The following is a 20,797-nucleotide window of genomic DNA, read 5'->3' on the forward strand; positions in this document are numbered from 1 at the left end:
TCACCTACAATGCATTTTTCTCAACACCCGATCGGTCCACAGGCACGCCATTGACCTATGGAATCTACTAGACACCATCTCTCCAGACGTCGCCTTCCTAACGGAAACATGGATGAACGCTTCCTCCGCCCCAGACATCACCATTGCCATCCCTGAAGATTATAAGATCACACGCAAGGACCGTACCGGCCACACAGGAGGAGGAATCGCTATCGTCCATAAAAAATCAATCCGCATCTCAACCAGCTCGGACGCCAACCTCGCCAACTCTGAACACCTTCACTTCCAGATCCACATCGACCCCAAGACCACACTCAGAGGCACCCTCCTCTACAGACCACCAGGACCCCGCGCAAAATTCAGTGAAGACATCACGGACTTCATCACTCCACACGCGCTCCCCTCCAAAGACTACATCCTTCTGGGAGACCTCAACTTTCACCTTGAAAAGATCAACGACCGCAACACCACCACCCTCTTGGACAACCTCGCCAACCTCTGACTTAAACAACTGGTCACTTCCCCCACCCACATCGCAGGTCACACACTCGACCCCATCTTCACCTCCAGCAATCATGTCTCCTTCAGCCACACTACGGATCTCCTCTGGACGGACCACAGCTGCGTTCACTTCACCTACAACAAGCCAAAACACATCAACCACCCCCAACCAACTCTGCAAAGAAACTGGAACAAAATCACCATCGACCAGATCTCCTCATCGCTCCTTCTAAACACCCCAGCCCACTCTTCCAACCCAGACCAAGCCGCCGCCAACTTCACCCTATGGTTATCCAACACCGCCGACACCTTAGCACCACTGAAAAAACGTCAAAGCAAACCCGGCAGCAAGAAGGCCTCATGGTTCAACGATGATCTTAAGAAGTCCAAGAAACTCTGCCGCTCCCTTGAAAAGGCCTGGAAAAAAGACCCAACCACTAGCACCAAGGACGCCTTCAAAAACGCCACCCGCACACACCACCAACTAATCCGAAAGGCCAAGAAAACAGCATTCAAGGATCGACTTGACAACAACTCCCACAACAGCAAGGAACTTTTCAACATCGTCAAGGAATTCACCAATCCCTCGGCCAACTCCAACGACATCACCCCCTCCCAAGCCCTCTGCGACTCCCTAGCTTCCTTCTTCCACAACAAAATTGCAGACATCCACAACAGCTTCGACAACCAACCCGGAGACCAACCCACCCGACCATATGCTGAACATTCTCCCCCCTTGAACACCCTCAACGGCTGTGTGAGACGGGGGACCCGGATGAGGGGCCCCCTGGTATGCCTATTAACGTCTCTGCCCTTTTTGTCCAGCATACAGAGGCGTGGAACACTCCTGATGTCGTGCAGCGGCGGCCCGAAGCGGAGACCCGACAGACCTACACCTTTAAAGGGGCGGATCCGGAATGGCGGCACGCCCTCCCGGAAGAGGTAAAACCCATCCCGGAGTCCACCCAGGTGTGCGAGACACCCGGAGGCGGAGTAGGAGACTGGTGGAGCGAGTGGCGGAACAGCGGAGCGGAGTGGACGGAGGAAGACGACGAGCGGAGGAAGGAGGAAGGTCTGAGGACGGAGGACGAGGAGGACGGAGTCGGTGGAGGTGCAAGACCATCGCAGGCACTCCGAGGGAAGCGGAGCGAGAACTCGAAGGAGGACGGGGAGAGAGCCGGGACGGAGCTACGAGGTGATTCCAGGAGGGAAGGCGAAGGCAGGACCGGAGAACGAGCCTGAGGGTGACTACCGCGGGAAGCCAGGAGGCTCTGTGGAACGCGCATCGCCCAGCCACACTAACACGGAAGTGTGGCTCGACCAGGTACGGTCCAAGTTCACAGGGTGGGCAGGCATTAGACGAGGGAAGCCCCCTTAAATGCACGATAACCCCACTGCACACCCTTGCTGTTGTTTTGATTAGCACAAGGGGTCACGTCACGAAGTCGGGGTAGGAGGTTGCACGTGTGTTTTCCCTCACTCCCTTCCCTGCAAGAAGTATAATACTGAGCACCTGTACTGAGACGGACTTTCCTTTCTTTTTCGGTGTAACGGCGCAACGAGGCCAGCGAGACGGCGGGGAAAAGGCCTACAACTCCCAGGAGACCTTGGGACAGACGATCCGGAGGCGGAAGATCCACGACGGAGGAGGCAGAACCACCCCTTCCATTTTACCGTGTACCTGTACAGAAACGCCGATTGTATAAAGTAATAAAACCTGCACTACCTCGACAGCCCGTGTGTGCGAATCTATTCGAGACCCCCTCTATACACCCACAGACCCCGTCCGAAACCCCACAAGTGGTGGAGAATGCGGGCACTCAGCCAGTGATTGACATCGAGGACACAACGATGGACGCGATCCTGCAGGCCCTCGTGAAGGGCCAAGAACAACTAGCATGGGCAGTAGAGCAGCAACTTGCCGCCGCCCAACTGGACAGGGACACATTTCGAAGCACAGTGGTCCAACAACTGGAAGGTATGAGGGCTACGGGAGACCCCGCCAGTGTCCCCGTCCGCGAGGCCCGGGCCCCCCCCACACCTGCAGGTATATCCTTACAGAAATACGTCCCAGGGGAAGACCCAGACGCCTTTTTAACCAACTTTGAAAGGGTAGCCTTGGCATGTGGCTGGCCTGTGGATAAGTGGCCTTTTTTTTTGGCACCACTATTGAACGGAGAGGCCCAGGCAGCATATCAGGTAGCCAACAACAATGGCACTACCCCTTATGCCCAGATCAAGACTATAATCCTGGATCACCTAGGCTTGGACTCCGAAGCCTATCGGGTACGGTTCCGCAAGGAGAGGGGGCAAACCGGGGACAATCCCAAAACCTTATTCTTCAAACTGAAAACCGCAGCAGACAAGTGGCTTGCTCCAACCACGAGTTCCAAAGAACAAATCATGGACAAAATATATCTGGAACAATACTTGGAGGCCCTTCCATATGGTACCCAGCGGTGGCTGCGCCAGCATTCTAACTTGACCACAGCTCAGGCCATGGAGATGGCCTCCACTTACGCCCGAGCCCAACCACGTCTTCACAATGTGGAACCAGAGAGACCAGTAAAGGGACCGACTAGACCCGAACGCCGAGGGAGGGCTCAGCCTGGACCCCTCCCACCTCCCGCACGACCATCTGCTGTGGAACATCCCCCATTCCGGGGCCCGCAGTGCTTTGACTGTGGACAGTGGGGCCACATAGCTCGCCTGTGTCCCCAGAAACGTACCCAGGAAGAACCAATGGACATCAACTATCTTCCAAAGGCGGTGTTATATTCAGCCGAACTAGGAGGCTCCTTCCATGTGAGTGTTACGGTTAATGGGGTGGTGGTCAGGGCCCTCCTTGATTCCGGCTGTAAACAATCGGTCATCCAAGGGTCCTATGTGAATCCTCTACAGTTGGTGCCTGAGACCAGTGTGTTTATAAAATGCGTACACGGGGATGTAAAGGAATACCCGGTGGCTCACATTCCCCTAGGGCTGGAGGGGATGGAAAGGACGGTAGTAAAAGTGGGAGTAATGGACGCCCTACCCGAACCCCTGATCCTAGGCACCGATAACCCCAATTTCCTGAACCTGTTCAAAAGCCAGTTACGCCAGGACAGTGACCAGGAGGTAACAGTAACTAACCTATTGTCCACGGGTCCCTGGGAAGGGGATAGGTAGTTTCGTTTCGCCCAAGCCAATGACGACACCCTCATCAACGCGTGGGAACAGGCACACGTCGGTTTAACCACTCCCAACCCCAGCTACCCCCGTTTCATGATCAAGGATGATCTCCTGTATCGACAGGCATCTCGGGGTGAGCCGATGCAGCTGTTGGTGCCAGCCTGCTTTCGCGAGCAAATCATGTTCTACGCGCATACCCACCTACTGGCGGGACACATAGGGAGCGAGAAAACTACCCAAAACGTCCTCAGGAACTTTTACTGGCCAGGTATCTATAGCGATATCAAAAAGCACTGCCAAACCTGTGACCTTTGCCAACGGAAAAATACCCAACGACCGGCTGCAGTGCCTTTACAACCTCTGCCAGTCATCGGAACCCCCTTCGAGAGGGTGGGGATGGACCTGATAGGCCCCTTAACAACCACAAAAAAAGGTTACAGATACGCTCTCATCATTGTGGACTACGCCACCAGGTTCCCCGAGGCGTTTCCTCTAAAAACGCCCACCTCCAGGAACATAGCTGACAAGTTTCTTGAATTGTTTTCTCGAGTGGGGTTCCCTAAAGAGATCCTCACAGACCAAGGGACCCCATTCATGTCCAAGGTTATGCAGGAAGTCTTCCAGCTGTTAGGTCTGCACCAGATTAAGACTTCCGTGTACCACCCGCAAACAGACGGGTTAGTCGAACGGTACAACAGGACATTAAAGACTGTCCTGAAGAAAATGGTTGAGGTGAATCACACAGACTGGGATTCCTTGCTGCCACTCGCCCTGTACGTAATCAGGGGCCAGAGACAGAGCAGTCTGGGGTGTTCGTCGTTCGAGATGCTCTACGGGAGGCAACCCAGGAGTCTGCTAGATATGACAAAAGAAATGTGGGAAACCGAACAAGGAGGAGAGACCAGAGCTCTTCTCGAGTACAGCACGAACTTGAGGAACAAGTTAGGGAAAATCAGGGAACTAGCTTTTACCCACTTGGAAGAAAGCCAGAAACAACAACAGACCCAGTATAACAAAGGAAAGAAATGGAGGTCTCTAAAAATCGGAGACTGGGCCCTGGTATTACTGCCGTCGATGGCTAAAAAGTTCCATAACGAATGGCAGGGCCCCTATGAGGTCATCGAGACGATAGGCAAGACAACGTATCGGCTGCGTCTCACCACAAGGAAGTCCCAGATTTTCCACATAAACCTGCTGAAAAAATGGCTAGGATCGACTCCTGTGGCAGCGAACCTGGTAACGACCCCCAAGATGGCCCTCTCTACCACCATGGATGACTTGGTTGTCAGTGAGGAACTGTATGAAGACGAGCAGGTGGGCCTCCGACAGGTTCTGAAGAAATACGCACATATCTTCTCCGACCTTCCCGGTAAAACCAGCCTGGCAGAGCACCGGATCGATACGCCTGCTGGTACCATAGTCAAGCAGCGTCCGTATAGGATTCCAGAGGCTAAAAGGGAAGCCATAGCTAAAGAGGTTGCAGAAATGCTCAGGTTAGGCGTGATTCGGCCATCCAGGAGTGAATGGTCATCCCCCATTGTCATGGTGCCCAAACCTGATGGCAGTAGCCGTTTTTGTATGGACTTTCGGGCATTAAACGAGGTGTCAGCGTTCGATTCGTACCCGATACCCCGGATCGATGAACTCATCGAAAAACTAGGGGACGCTAAGTATATTAGCACATTGGACCTGACCAAAGGGTATTGGCAGGTACCCCTTCGCGAGGAAGACAGGAGAAAAACGGCCTTCGCTACCTCCGAGGGCCTGTTTGAATTCACAGTTCTGCCCTTTGGCCTGCACGGGGCCCCCGCAACATTTCAAAGACTCATGAATACGGTCCTACGGGGTCATCATCAGTATTGCTCAGCATACCTAGATGACATCATCATTTTCAGTCCCTCATGGGAAGCTCACTTACACCATCTCGATGTTGTGTTACGTCTACTCGCCTCTGCGGGGCTACATGTTAACTCCAAGAAATCCAGAATAGGATACCACAAGGTCAAGTATTTGGGGTACCTTCTGGGACATGGTGTCATTGAACCTCAGGTCGAGAAAGTGCGGGCCATCGCAGAAATCCCATTTCCCAAAACACTGAAGGACATGCGTGCCTTTTTAGGCCTGGTAGGCTACTACCGGCGATTCATTCCCTCCTTTTCGGAGGTGGCGACACCCCTGACCGATACCCTCAAGAAAACGAAGACCCGTCCGGACTTCCACAACCCGACACCAGCCATGTGGACGGCCTTCCAAACCCTTAAGAGGGCTATCACGACCAGGCCTGTTCTTACGTCTCCCGATTTCAACAAGCCCTTTGTCTTGCATACTGATGCTTCTGACTTTGGCATCGGGGCTGTGTTGTCCCAGGACACTGGGGAGGGGGGCCTTCGGCCCGTTCTATACATCAGCCGGAAGTTGTTTCCCCGGGAGGTCAGATATCTGACTATCGAGAAGGAGTGCCTTGCCATCCGGTGGGCGATGGACAAGCTGCGCTACTACTTGGAGGGGCGTTCATTCCTGCTGTATACGGACCATGCCCCTCTTTTGTGGATGGCAAGAAACATGTCTAACAACCCTCGCGTAATGAGGTGGTTCCTGGCCTTACAGCCCTTCCGGTTCCAGGTCCGGCACCAGAAGGGGTCCGAGAATGTCCATGCGGACTTCCTGTCTCGGTACCCTCTCCCCGATCGGGAGATTCCTAGGGGGGGGGTGTGTGAGACGGGGGACCCGGATGAGGGGCCCCCTGGTATGCCTATTAACGTCTCTGCCCTTTTTGTCCAGCATACAGAGGCGTGGAACACTCCTGATGTCGTGCAGCGGCGGCCCGAAGCGGAGACCCGACAGACCTACACCTTTAAAGGGGCGGATCCGGAATGGCGGCACGCCCTCCCGGAAGAGGTAAAACCCATCCCGGAGTCCACCCAGGTGTGCGAGACACCCGGAGGCGGAGTAGGAGACTGGTGGAGCGAGTGGCGGAACAGCGGAGCGGCGTGGACGGAGGAAGACGACGAGCGGAGGAAGGAGGAAGATCTGAGGACGGAGGACGAGGAGGACGGAGAACGTAGTACGGAGTCGGTGGAGGTGCAAGACCATCGCAGGCACTCCGAGGGAAGCGGAGCGAGAACTCGAAGGAGGACGGGGAGAGAGCCGGAGCCGGGACGGAGCTACGAGGTGATTCCAGGAGGGAAGGCGAAGGCAGGACCGGAGAACGAGCCTGAGGGTGACTACCGCGGGAAGCCAGGAGGCTCTGTGGAACGCGCATCGCCCAGCCACACTAACACGGAAGTGTGGCTCGACCAGGTACGGTCCAAGTTCACAGGGTGGGCAGGCATTAGACGAGGGAAGCCCCCTTAAATGCACGATAACCCCACTGCACACCCTTGCTGTTTTGATTAGCACAAGGGGTCACGTCACGAAGTCGGGGTAGGAGGTTGCACGTGTGTTTTCCCTCACTCCCTTCCCTGCAAGAAGTATAATACTGAGCACCTGTACTGAGACGGACTTTCCTTTCTTTTTCGGTGTAACGGCGCAACGAGGCCAGCGAGACGGCGGGGAAAAGGCCTACAACTCCCAGGAGACCTTGGGACAGACGATCCGGAGGCGGAAGATCCACGACGGAGGAGGCAGAACCACCCCTTCCATTTTACCGTGTACCTGTACAGAAACGCCGATTGTATAAAGTAATAAAACCTGCACTACCTCGACAGCCCGTGTGTGCGAATCTATTCGAGACCCCCTCTATACACCCACAGACCCCGTCCGAAACCCCACAGGCTGGAACCCAATCTCCACTGAGGACACCATCCGCCTGATGAACTCCATCCACTCAGGATCCCCCACAGACCCATGTCCTCACCACATCTTCAACAAAGCAGACTCCGTCATAGCACCGCACCTCCGAGACGTCATCAACTGCTCCTTCAACTCCGCCGCCTTCCCGGAAAACTGGAAACACGCTGAACTCACCGCCCTTCTGAAAAAACCCACAGCTGACCCCACCGAACTCAAAAACTACCGCCCCATCTCGCTCCTTCCATTCCCGGCCAAAGTAATCGAGAAAGCTGTCAACAACCAGCTCGCCGCTTTCCTCGAAGCCAACAAATCCCTCGACTCCTCTCAATCTGGCTTCCGAGCAAAACACAGCACTGAGACCGCCCTCATCGTAGCAACAGACGACATTCGAACTCTACTGGACAATGGAGACACAGTCACCCTCATCCTCCTCGACCTCTCTGCAGCATTCGACACTCAACATCATCTCTTACGCGGATGACACTCAACTAATCCTTTCTCTCACCAATGACCCCAGCACCGCCAAGAGTAACCTACACGAAGGAATGAAAGAAGTTGCCGAATGGATGAAACACAGCCGTCTGAAACTGAACTCGGATAAAACAGAAGTCCTCATCTTAGGTACATCCCCCTCTGCATGGGACGACTCCTGGTGGCCGGAAGCCCTTGGAAAAGCACCCATCCCGACAGACCACGCACGGAACCTAGGCGTTATCCTGGATTCTTCACTCTTAATGAACAGACAAGTCAGCGCCGTATCCTCATCCTGCTTCAACATTCTTCGCATGCTCAAAAAAAAATTTCGCTGGATCCCCACCGAAACCAGAAAAACTGTCACCCATGCTCTGGTCACGAGCCGACTGGACTACGGAAACACCCACTACGCAGGTATTACCGCTAAACTCCAGAAGAAACTACAACGAATCCAAAACGCCTCAGCCAGGATCATATTAGACATCCCGCGCAACGAACACATCTCTGGTCACCTGAAAGACCTCCACTGGCTACCCGTCAATAAGAGGATCACTTTCCGACTGCTAACCCACGCACACAAATCACTCTACGACATCGGACCAGAATGCCTCAACTCACGACTGTCCTTCTACACCCCCTCCCGCCAACTACGTTCTTCCAGCCAAGCCCTCGCCACTGTTCCTCGCATCAACAAGACCACCATGGGAGGCAGATCCTTCTCACACCTGGCTGCTAAAACATGGAACTCACTCCCCTCTTACCTTCGCCTTACCCAGAACCACCTAGCATTCAGAAAGCAACTTAAAATGTGGATATTTGACAAGTAATCCTCCTCCCCTCCCTAAGCGCCTTGAGACCCTCTGGGTATGTAGTGCGCTATATAAATTCTTTGACTTGACTTGACTAAAGGAGAGACAAGGGACTAAGGCTTCTTTGACTCCCCCTCTATCAATTAAATCTCACTCAACAGAGAAGTGCTAAAAGAAATGTCCTATCCCATGGGGTCCAAGATAGGCTGGAGCTACAAATCATGTAGTTATTCACATGGGAAAGTACATTTCATATCTACTCTAACCCAGGACAAACAAAGGAAGGACAACAAATGTCTTAATACTGCCCTCACACACTTTGCAGTGTCATGCTTCATCATAGGGCCGCATCATACATCCAGGTGCAGATCAACACTCTGGATGTAGCGCAATCTGTTTTTTTGACGAAGAACAGTGGTGAGGGTAGACAAAGAAAGGAAACGAGATAGATCACACAAGACACGTACAAAAACGTGATACAACTCAAAACAAACGAAGGGGAGGTCTAGTCCCCTCTAAAACGAGACCAAACAGTGCAGTATATCTACTTAAAACAACTTAAGGGTCAACATAAATTCTTTTATTCCGTCTGTGATCCCCTGGTAGGATTAAAAATACACTTCGAGGTATAAGGGGGAGGTAACAGCCCCTATAGCCCCACTGCAAATACCAATATGTTTCTGCCAATGTTATGCACCCACAGGGGTTGCGCTGGCATTCATCAGGGTCCCTAGTTAATGGTCTTCACCCAACTCGGGTGTTTTACCTTTTTTATGGTCTGTAGGTAATATCCAATTCTTCTATACTCTGAAGGATTTCTGAGAGGAAACAAATTCACAAGGATTTCTCTGAACCCGGGACTTTAGTGGGACTGTGCTCTCGCCGTCACAAAGTCACAAGAGACACGTGTAATAATGTCCTCACGTCAGTCCACTGCCAATCAGTGCTCTTGTCCTACCTAGAACTGCAGGTAACACCAGTGGAACTGCAGGATAGTGATGTGAAAATATGTGAAAGTTGAGTGCTACCATCCAGTCTCCTGTATCCAGGGCAGACATAACTTGTCGTCCCACACAGATGAGGAGGAACATGGCGGCCGCAAGCTAAACGGCCGTAGCCGGATTCCCCCTATGGAGCGATAATTTCCTGTTAACTTTGCTGATTTCATACAGGTTTATGCTTGTCTTTTAGCCACCCCCCGCCCGTCCCCCCCCGTCTTGAGAATCACCTCATAGTCTGTTAAGTCTGCTGAATATGCCCCCGGAGCCTGGTCGGGTTTCATTGGTCTCCCCCCGGGTGCCTGGAGCGGGATGGGAGAGGAGTGAGGAGAGCGAGCGGGACCGCGCGTGCAGTGGTCGGTGCTGGCTCTGGGAGGAGGCGGCTCGGACGCAGAAGAGGCGCGACTGCCTTGCTTCCGTTCCGGGTCGTCTGGGGAAGAGCTACTGGAGGCTTCTGTGGAACGGAGCCGGTGAGAGGAGCTGCGCGCAAAAATGAAAATCGAAACGAAAACGTAATTGGAATAAGCAGCGAATCGGCTTCTAAGGTAGGGGGTCGGCAATTTTTATTTTCCCCGCCCAGTGGTGGCAATAAGAGAGTCAACCCTGGCAATTGTGCGACAGGAACCCGGCTGCATAGTGGCATATATGTTTCTGCGTATGGAGGGCTAAATCTGCCACAATAAAAAGAGGCGAAGTTTATCAGCGCTTCAATTGGGTGTATGGATATAGAAGGAGTGCTTGGTGGGGGTGCTGGAGTTGGAAGTGTGGTTAGCCCAGGTTGCCCTAGCGATAAAGAAAAGAGCTTTGACACAATTAAAACAAATAGGTACGCACTGCGAGCCAGGGCAGTCTTCGATTCAGCCAAGGGGAAGCCTGTTTACCCCCCTCACACATTTCACCTCCAGTTTCCGAAGTAAGAGTGCGTGTAAGAAAGAGTAAAGCTAAGCTGAACACCTCTGAAGAGTACCTAAGTGTTAAAAGTATAAAAAGTAAGGGCAAAAGTAAAAGCATTAAAGGACCTGCCCCCCAACATAAAAGTAACCCCTTCACTTAAAATCTATTATAAAGTAATGTCTACCACTTCCACTACCACCTGTTCTCCTCTGCTTACTCAGCCTACCTAGCCCACCACGGTTACCGCAGTGGTGAATGCTATGGGGGTATTACTACAGGAGGGTTCGCCAGGGACTCCCACAAATCTTGTTAAATCGGGGAGCCCAGACAAGTCCTCAGCTTTGATGGAGGCGGTGGTTGTGGTGCATCCAGGTGTTAGCCTGTCTAATAGGTATTCAGCACTCGGGGGATGGAATAGGAAATATCCCTATGGACTCAACAGAGTTAATAAAAAATACTGACGCTTCAAATGTAGCCCAATCAGAGCAAGCACAGTATTCCACCTCATCTGATAATGTAGGCATGGAGGACATTGCAGATAAATCAGATGTAACCTCACGCTCATTGGCCGACATACTTATAGCTATGAAGGATGAAATCACCAGCAGGTTTACGGTATCTGAAACCAACCAAGCGGAAATGACCAACAGATTTTTAACTTCCGTGGCTAATCAGGCAGCAATTCAAGCATCTTGTGAAGTGCTAGCCAAGAGACTGGATGAGGTCACCCTTAGAACGGAGGCTAACGAGACAGAAATCCCTAAAATCAAGGAATCTATGCGTACCACCGAAGCGGTGGTGACCAAGCTGTTTGCCCAGAACAAAAAACTAAAAGAGGATCTTGAGCGCTTAGAAAATCATTTGCGCCGGAACAACTTGAAACTCTTGAATGTTCCTGAAGCCGTGGAGGGGGCTGATATTAAGGGCTTTGTAATATCTCTATTGAAGGGGACAGTGCTAAAAGATTCACCAGAAGTAGACCTGCTGCACGATATTCAGAGGGTGCACTGTGATCCCTTTAGAAGAAACCCCGCAAAGCAGACACCTAGGAAGATCCTGGTGAATTTTTTAACATATTCTGTGAAGGAGCAGATTTTGTCTTCCGCTTTGAAAGAAGGCTCCATACACTTTAACAGCTCCAACCCTTTTACCTTCCAAATAAGATCAGATATCTCACACAACAGCAACGAGACAGTGGGAGTTGGGGAAAAGGTTGGAGGAGCTGAACAGTATAGGGGCCAAGGCTCAGTTGAAATTTCCAGGACTGCTACGGGTGATGTGGAACAACCACATGTACCAAATTACAACTGGTGAAGAGGCGGATGCTCTCATAGTAAAGATCAGAGACGGGCAGGGGGGGAAGCAGACCTAGTGGGGCTTTTCTACGCACATGATACGTATCTAGCAGGAATTTAGTTAAAAATTGAAAATGTTAATGCTATACCATAGGGGGTGGGGGGAGGGCTAAATAGGCTTTCGTCTATTAGATGGGAGGTTTCCTCAAGGGTAGAGGGGGCACGGGGGCGGGGAGCAGTGGGAAAAAAGAAAACATTTTCAAGCTAATCTTAACCTTATGTACGGATTTTTATGCCATGAAGGGGTGTCAACTCTTCCAGGTAGAACAAGGGGATGATGGGTAGCCTGGGCCTGAGGGATAGAAAGACCATCTTTATCTCCTGGAATGTTAATGGGTTAAGGTGCCCTCGGAGACAGAGGCTAATCTTTAAATATCTAGAACTCTCAACCGCTCAGGTCTGTATGCTGCAAGAGACACACTTGAGCTATGAAGAAAGTAGCGTAATCTTTTCCAAGCTTCCTTGGGTTAAGAGATTCTGTGCCTCACATCAGACATCTCAAAGCAGAGGTGTGGCAATCTTAATCAAACAAGGAGCTCCCTGCACTAAAAAAAAAAAAACACAATCAGACTCCACGGGAAGGTGGTTGGTAGCCCAATTGGCATTCAAAAATATAAATTTAATATGTGCTTCTTTCTATGGCCCTAATATGGACGATCCGACCTACATATATACACTACAGTCGGCATTGATACTGGAATCTCCACCCTATGTCATGGGGGGGGGGGGGGACTTCAATGTCCTGTTGGACCCGTTAAAAGATAGATACAACCTGAGTCACTACTTAGGATACGTTGTGCACTACTCAACATGATACACGATATGGATCTGATTGACCTATGGAGGGCCCAAAAAGGGGATCAATAGGGCTTCACATTCTATAGCAAAAAGCATGGTCACTCCTCAAGAATTGACTGTCTTTTTGGACAGAATGTCAACGGATAACCTAGGGGAGATATTAGTTCTCCCGAGTCACCTCTCCGACCACGCACCTTTGCAATTTGTATATCAGAGTAAAGAGGTGCAGCGGCAGCCGGTGAGATGGACCCTCAATAGACCGAAGCTTTTAGATTCTGATGTTGAGGCAGTACAAGCTCCCTCTCTGGAATTTTTTTCTTTGAACATGGGCTCCACAACACCGGATATTGTATGGGATACATATAAGGCCTGGCTAAGGGGGAAATTCCACGGAATAATCTGCTTTAAGAACAAGGTTGAAGCGGAGGCACTAAAGGGTGTTGAGAGAAAGATAAACAACCTGGAGAAAGAAAGAAATGGATTAAGCAACAGGGACGTGGAGCGACTTACACAAGTCTTGAAGGATCTGGACGAGGCTAGATCTGATTGTAGAGGGAAGTTAGAAGCCAAGTGTAGAGCGCAGTGGAACTCCAGAAGGATGCAGAATTTTGAATATGAGGAGAAGGCAGGCGCCCTTTTGGCATGTAAAGTGAGAACTGATCGCGCTAGAAATGATATAAAAGAACTAACCATCAATGCTAGCGGGGAAACCTCAAGTAGGATCGAGGATATGCAGACCTGTCTCCTCTCCATTTTCTCGGAACTATATAGAGAGGACCTTGCACCTCTACCGAGTACCATCCAGTAATTCCTGAGGAATAAACATCTCCCCTCGCTGTCAGAAGAAAGTAAGAACAAACTAGACGCTCCGTTTACTTTAGAGGAGATAGCCGATCAGATTAAAAAGCCTAAGAACAAAAAAGCTGCAGACTCTGACTCGCTCCCAAGCGAAATTTATAAACTCCTCAAAGAGGAGTTGATAAATGCAATGGGGGTCACCTTTAACTCAGTCTATAGTTTAACCGGGACATGGAAGGAGGCAACAATTGTCCTGATTTTAAAAACCGGTAAGAACACTAAAAAGGCGGACTCCTACCGTCCAATCTCCCTGCTGAATGCCGATTATAAGATCTTTATGGGCGTATTGGCGGGGAGATTGGCAAAATTGATCCCGAAGTTAATACAGCCGGATCAGAAAGGGTTTGTTGCAGGGAGGCACATTCAGGAGCAGACACAGCTCTTAATAGGCAATATAGATCTGGCCATTCAGAGGACTGAACCCTTGGCCGTAGTCGCTCTAGACGCGGCCAAGGCTTTTGACAGTCTGTTCGGTGTATCTCTGGGAGGTTCTGAAGGCAATGGGGTTTAGTTCCACCTTTATTCAAACCTTGCAGAACTGTTATCAGGGTGCCTCCGCCGAATCATCCTGCTAAATGGGCTACTTCCACCGAGTTTTAACATCCAGAGAAGAACCAGGCAGGGGTGCCCGATCTCGACCTTATTTAATATGTATATGGAACCATTGGCACAGGCGATAAGATTGGATGATCTGATCCATCCCTTTAGATCCGAACAATATAGTTCTAAAATAGCCCTCTATGCTGATGACCTAATATTGTATACGAGCGACCCAGAGGCAACGATCCCGAGGGTAGAGGAGCTCATGTGCGAACTTGGGTCTTTAACTGGGTATCTAGTCAATAAAACTAAGACAGAGGTGATGTGTTGGAACCTGGAGTGGTCAAGAAGAGTCAGCGCAGAGCAGAGATATCTGGGGATTTGTATCATCAAGGACTTGGAGAAGATACCTGAGCTTAATCTTAACAGGGTCATTAAAGAAATAGATGGCCTCTTCAGTAGATGGAAGAACCTCCCCTTAACCATTTATGGAAAAACCAACTTGGTAAAGATGGTCATTCTCCCCAAGTTGTCTTACTTATTTTCCTCCATACCATTAACATTTATGAAAAAAAGCTTAAGTAAGGCACAGAGTAAGATTGGGAGCTTTGTGTGGGGAGAAAAAGGGGTCCGATTGGCGTGGAAAAAGCTTAGACACAGATTAAAGAAAGGCGGGCTAGCCCTTCCCGATGTGAGGTAATATGCTGCAGCATTCCAGTTTAAAAGCATACGGATGCTACTTGTTAAACCAGAGGAGTCCGAGTGGGGCAGGTTGCTTGGAGAAATGGCGAGAGCAGAGGGAGGAGGACATTGTGAGGCTTTTCTATACAAGTTTGGGTCTCCAAAATTCTTTAAGCGGGTACGCCTGAAGGTTTTGAGGGTGGCCCTGGAGCTATGGTATTGGCTCAGATGTAGTTGGGGCATAGGATACTATTCGGACAGTGCCCCTGTATGGGATTCACCAGGAACACCGGGTTGCCTCAGAGACAGTTTGGCATTGCCCATGAGAAGGGCAGGCATTATCACCTGGGCTGAGCTTGTAGACTCTGGGGGGATACACCCATGGGAATACCTGAAAGCAAAGATTGGGCCAGGGTTCTCTAGATTTAAATATCTACAGTTGGTGTCATGGTACGATGCAGAAAAGGGGGAGGTCAGCGGGAATGGAGAGATTGAAGGGCTGTGGCAATTATCCTCCCAATTAAGAAGGAAATCTCAGTATGGTATAACCATCTGTTGGAAGCGGAGGATCACGAGGTCCCCCCTTTAGCTGCAGTATGGACCGAAACTCCCCTGGGGCCACCAATAGAGTCCTTGTATGAGCCTTCTTTAAAGGTTTTGTATAAATATGTCAAGCTTGCCTGTTTAAAAAAAAACATTTCTTCGTTGTTAACAGGCTCTATTATACCCCCACTAAGATCGCCAAGTTTGCCCCGGAGTCATCCCCTAAATGTCCAAGATGTTTGCTACCTCTTGCCAATAACTTACATGTCTTCCTAGAGTGTCCAGCACTGGCAAAATTTTGGACAGAGGTGGGCGATAATATCTGAGATATTCGTAACACCACTATAAATATCAATATGTCATTGGTATTTTTTGGAGATAATGGCCGACTTAGTCAGACCCTCTCCCACAAAAACAGAGGTTTATTAATATATCTGGTATTGCTGGCCCGAAGGGAAATTTGTAAGAGGTGGAAAGACCCCCTACCACCACAAAGGGAGGATTGGCTTAAGGCCTCATTCTCCATGGCTCGTCTAGACTACGAGGGCATAAAAGATAAGCCATTAAACATCTGGCATCCTTTTGTGAGTTGGGGCCAAAGTTTAAGATTAATATAATTGGTCTAATGATTACACCAGGCTCCCTCACAAAAAGGGACCGGTCGGACGACCCAAGCGAGTGCGGTAAGCCGTAGTGGCCACAGATTGCAAAAGCGGCTTCATAGGTGAGATGAGGACCCACAAAAATTAATAATAATAAATAAATAACTTGGGCCAGGGTGAGCATTTTGAACATGTCAGAACGCGAAGATCCAGGAAAGGGTGAAGGCCTCCACCCTTTTTCGGTACCACGCAATAACACGAATAACAGTCAGTCCTGATCTCTGGTCCATCAATTGTGTGTCTTTTGCTTTCTCGCCCTAAGTGCGCCAGGTATGCCCAGATGTGGATCCCGGGCTCACTGTGCCACTGGATTCAAAGTTATCTTGGCTGATGAGGGATGAAACACCAAAACCGATCCTAGGATGCTTGTTTCTGGTCCAGGGAGGACCTGGTTTGGCAGTTCGGGCTTGGCACCAAAAGTGGCATCCGATGTTGCGTTGAGGCTGGAGCAGGAGGCGCCATTCACAGAGATGGGTACAACCTAGTGGAGATAGAGTGGCGCTGGTGGCGTAAGGTCCTTTAGAAGTGCTTCCACCATGCTGTCACATCGAATCCATAGGTCCAGAGAGTGCTCCAGTGAGTTTCGGTGAGTACCAAAAATATAGGTTGCAGACTCTTTCAGGAGTCAAATTCCATTCACTCTCTGCCCGTTGAGGGGGAACGAGATTGAGGGTTGTTCCACAGAGCAGCTCTGAAACCTTGATGTACCCTGGCCGTCACGCAACTCAGAGTGGCAGGACATCGATGAACCATGCTTAGACAGTTGTTTTTTTTTGTGTGTGAATGTTTGGACTTGCCTGAACTCCTTGATCTCAAGGTAGAGCAGCCTTGATAAAGATCCCTCGAGCAAGAGTTTCTGTGCCTTCAACCTTTTTTTTAAATTTCAAATCATTTTTTATTGAGTCACAAGAAATTACAAATAAGAATAAAAATCAATCAGGAGAAAACAAATACATGGCGTAAAGCCCACAGAAAACTCTGGAAGTCCCTTGATGCCACATCGTTCTCATACGACCCACTGTGAAAATCGACCTAAGCCCCCAGATTATAGTACATATTAAATACTACATTTTTTTTTTAAACATATTTTATTGACTGAACACATATATTATTAAAAGCTCTGTCCTCCAGAGTCTATTGCCATCATCAATTTGTCAATACAGCTTCAGCAGTGTTCATATGCATAGATATAAAGAAACTAAATATTAGACACAACCCCCCCCGCCCAATCCCGCCCCCCCATACACCGCTACTCGCTCCATATGCAGCATAACTACCATATATACAGCATGCCATGTACTCTAGCCACCAACCGTGGTACCATATAGTCCAACACTTCAGGGAGACCGGACGGCCCCTTCTTCTGGCGGGAGCTCCAAGTCCAGCCCACGGAAGTCTGCCCACCGCTTCCAAATATTGTAGTGTTTCCTGGAACAGCCCCTGGCCAGAAAGACAGGTTTCTCAAGGCAGAAGTCCATCCCATTCTTCCAGGCAACCAATGACAGGGCCTGGGGCGCCTTCCACGCCTTTGCAATGTCACGTTTCGCAAGCGTTAAGCCTAGCAGCAGGAGATGGCGCTTATACCTGTTGCCCCCAACCCCTGCCATTACATGCAATAGGACAAGCTTAGGATCCCTATGGAGCTCCCAGGCCAATACCTCATTCAGGCATCGGAACACCCCATCCCAGAATCTCTGTAGCGCTAAGCACTCCCACACCGTGTGTAGCAGCGTGCCTACCTCTGATCCACACCTAAGACAGTCAGGAGATGTCACCATACCCGCCCTCCACAAACACTGTCTAGTGAAGTATGTGCGGTGTATATATCTGAATTGAATAAGCCGCAGGCGAGTAGAGATTGCCGCACCCCTAGGACTCTCTAAGGCCTCAACCCAGTCCTCCTCATCTAGATCTCCGACGTCCTGTTCCCATGTGGCCCTAAGTCGTGTCAGGTCAGAGGAGCAATGTCGCACGAGCGTCTGGTATATGCGTGACAGCTTCTTGTCGGGCAGTTCCCCCATAAATATTTTAGCCTCCAACGGACTGAATTCAGGGAGCCGCTCCAGATCCGCCAGGTAGGGTGTTAGAGCGTGGCGAAATTGGAGATATTTGAAAAACTGGGTGCAGGGCATGCCGAAGTCCCTCTGTAGATTGTCAAACGATTTGAGAACACACCCTGACATGACATCGCCCAAGGCAGAGATGCCGATGGCATCCCATCCCCGGAAGCCCGTCTGTGCATCCATCTGGGGTAGACTACCGTTGCGCCACAGCGGGGTTTCCTGGGTAAGGACATTCCACCAGCCCATTCTACGCAGGGCCTGCCTCCACACCTGCAAGACCACCTGCGTGGCCTAAGGGAAAGGGACCTCCGAAGCGGTGCCGAATACAAGAGCGTATGCAAGGACGCCGAGCCCATCATGTGCCGTTCCACCGCATAGGCCGGATCCCCTCTACTGCCGTACCACCAGTCGTTTAACACCAGAAGGTGCGCCGCTTGGTAATACGAGAGGACGTCCGACGTGGCCAGTCCCCCGTGTACGTCGAAAGAAAGCATGTCCGCAGGGCTACCCGCGCCATGCCCCCCTCCCACAAGAACCCACTCAGGGCCGAATTAAGGCGTCTAAACCAGCAGGGCGAGATCGTGTGTGGGTGGTTCTGTAATTGGTATACCAGGCGTGGGAGCGAGACCATTTTAAAGATGGCAGACCGGCCCTGAATAGATAATGGCATCTTGGCCCACCCCTTCATGTCCTCCCGAGTGTGGTCCCACATAGGAGTAAGGTTGCGCTCGCGGGAGACAGCAGCGTCCTCCGAGAGGAAGACTCCTAAGTATTTCATCCCCTCAGTAGTCAGCTGGAGGTCAGACGCCCAATACCCCACACTCTGCGGACCCCCGAGTGGCCACAACGTGGATTTGCCCGGGTTCATGTAGAGACCCGAGGTTTCACCGAATATCTGCAAAATGCGCAGGAGTCGCGGGCTGGAGCGAGGCAAATCTGTAAGAAAGAATAGCACGTTGTCGGCGTACAATGCAATTTTATCCGTAAGGCCCGCCGTCCACCTGAACCCCATGAGTTGGGCGTCTATGCGCACCCACGCAGCAAGAGGCTCTATAGCGAGCGCAAATAAGTACGGGGAAAGAGGGCAGCCCTGTCGCGTCCCCCGCCGACCGGAAAGGAACAGGAGATCACACCGCCCACGCGCACCAAGGCTGTGAGGTCAGTGTAGAGCAGCCGAACATACGCCAGGAAGAGCGGACCGAGATTGAGGAAACCCAAGAGGGCAAACAAATATGTCCAGCTCAACGCCCTGTCCATATCAGCCAGGAATAGCGCTGCCTGCTCCCCCAAGCTCCTCCAGGCCGAAATTGCGACTTGGGCTCTCCTGATATTGTGTCGGGTGGACCGCTGCGGCATGAACCCGGCCTGGTCCGGCTGGACCAGGTCCATAATGTACAGCTTGAGCCTGGTGGCCAAAGCCTTAGCCAGAATCTTGGCCTCCGTGTTCAGGAGGGAGATGGGACGATAAGACGTGTGGCACTCCCGGGGTCTCCCAGGTTTTAGGAATACCACCACCACTGCATGCCGCCAGTCCGGGGGGAGCGACCCGCTTTCACACGCCTCCTCCACCACCGGTCGGAAATGAGGACCCAACTGGACTAAGAACCGCCGAAAAAATCACTAGGGAAGCCGTTGGGGCCCGGAGCATTGCCCGGGTTGAGCTCGCCCAGTGCCGCCGCTAATTCGTTGTCCGACAGGGGCCGGTCTAGGAGGTCCCGCACCTCGTCCGAAACCGCCCTTGGCGGGAGATCATCTATAAAACGCTGGATAACGTCCGCCTCCAGACACTCCTGGGGAGCATACAGCCCCTCGTAGTACTCCGCAAAGCTCTCGGCGATGGCCGGGGGCTCAAGAATTGGCGCACCCCTAGGGTCCACGAGCTTAGGTAGCGACTGGGCATGCATAGTGCCCTGACACAGGCGATGCAGCATCTTACAGGACTTGTCGCCCCACTGGTATATCCGGCTGCGGGTGGCTAACCATGCCTGCCGTGCCTCATCCATCAACACCATGGTATACTGCTGCTGTGCAAGTACCAGTTGTCACCTGGCCGGTCCTCCACCCTCCTCCAAACCCCTGCGCTCTAACGCTTCCAGTTCCGCCTCTCGCCTCACTAAGTCCTTCCGTCTCTCCCTCCGGGCCGCCGCGCACCATGAAATATCGTCGCCGCGTAACGTGGGTTTCAGGGCCTCCCAAAGAGTAACCGGTGATTCCACTGTGCCTATGTTAGCCAACAGAAAGTGACTTCTTTCAGTAGTTAGATGTGCCCGGTAGTCGTCTTGTACCAAGTGCCAGGCCGATATGCGCCACCGAAACGGCTGTCTGGCAGAGCCTGTAGTAACAGTAACAGCCACCGGCGAATGATCAGATAGCGCCCTCGGCAGAATCTCAGCGGACAACACTCTATGGACAAAGACCCTCGGGAGGAAGATATAGTCTAGTCTAGAGGAGTCGTCTCTCGACGCGGAATAATACGTGAAATCTCTACGGGCCCCATGTCTATACCTCCAGGTGTCTACCCAGTCAACTGTGGCCAAAGTCCGCAGTCTAGTGGCAGGTCCCCCATCCCCCGGGGGGTCCCGGATGCACGCGGTAACCCGCCATCGATCACAGTCCCTCTCCATCACGTCATTCCAGTCACCCCCGACGATGGACAGG

General features: G+C 51.4%; 1 protein-coding gene across 29 annotated transcripts in view; it reads right to left on the minus strand.

Moving 5' to 3' along the window:
• The window catches only part of MAP4 (microtubule associated protein 4), a 1,807,860-nt gene that overhangs the window by 1,409,429 nt on the left and 377,634 nt on the right, over positions 1-20,797 (minus strand). The window lies entirely within an intron of this gene.

The sequence above is a fragment of the Lissotriton vulgaris genome, chromosome 10, assembly GCF_964263255.1.
Source record: "Lissotriton vulgaris chromosome 10, aLisVul1.2, whole genome shotgun sequence".
Classification (NCBI taxonomy): domain Eukaryota; kingdom Metazoa; phylum Chordata; class Amphibia; order Caudata; family Salamandridae; genus Lissotriton; species Lissotriton vulgaris.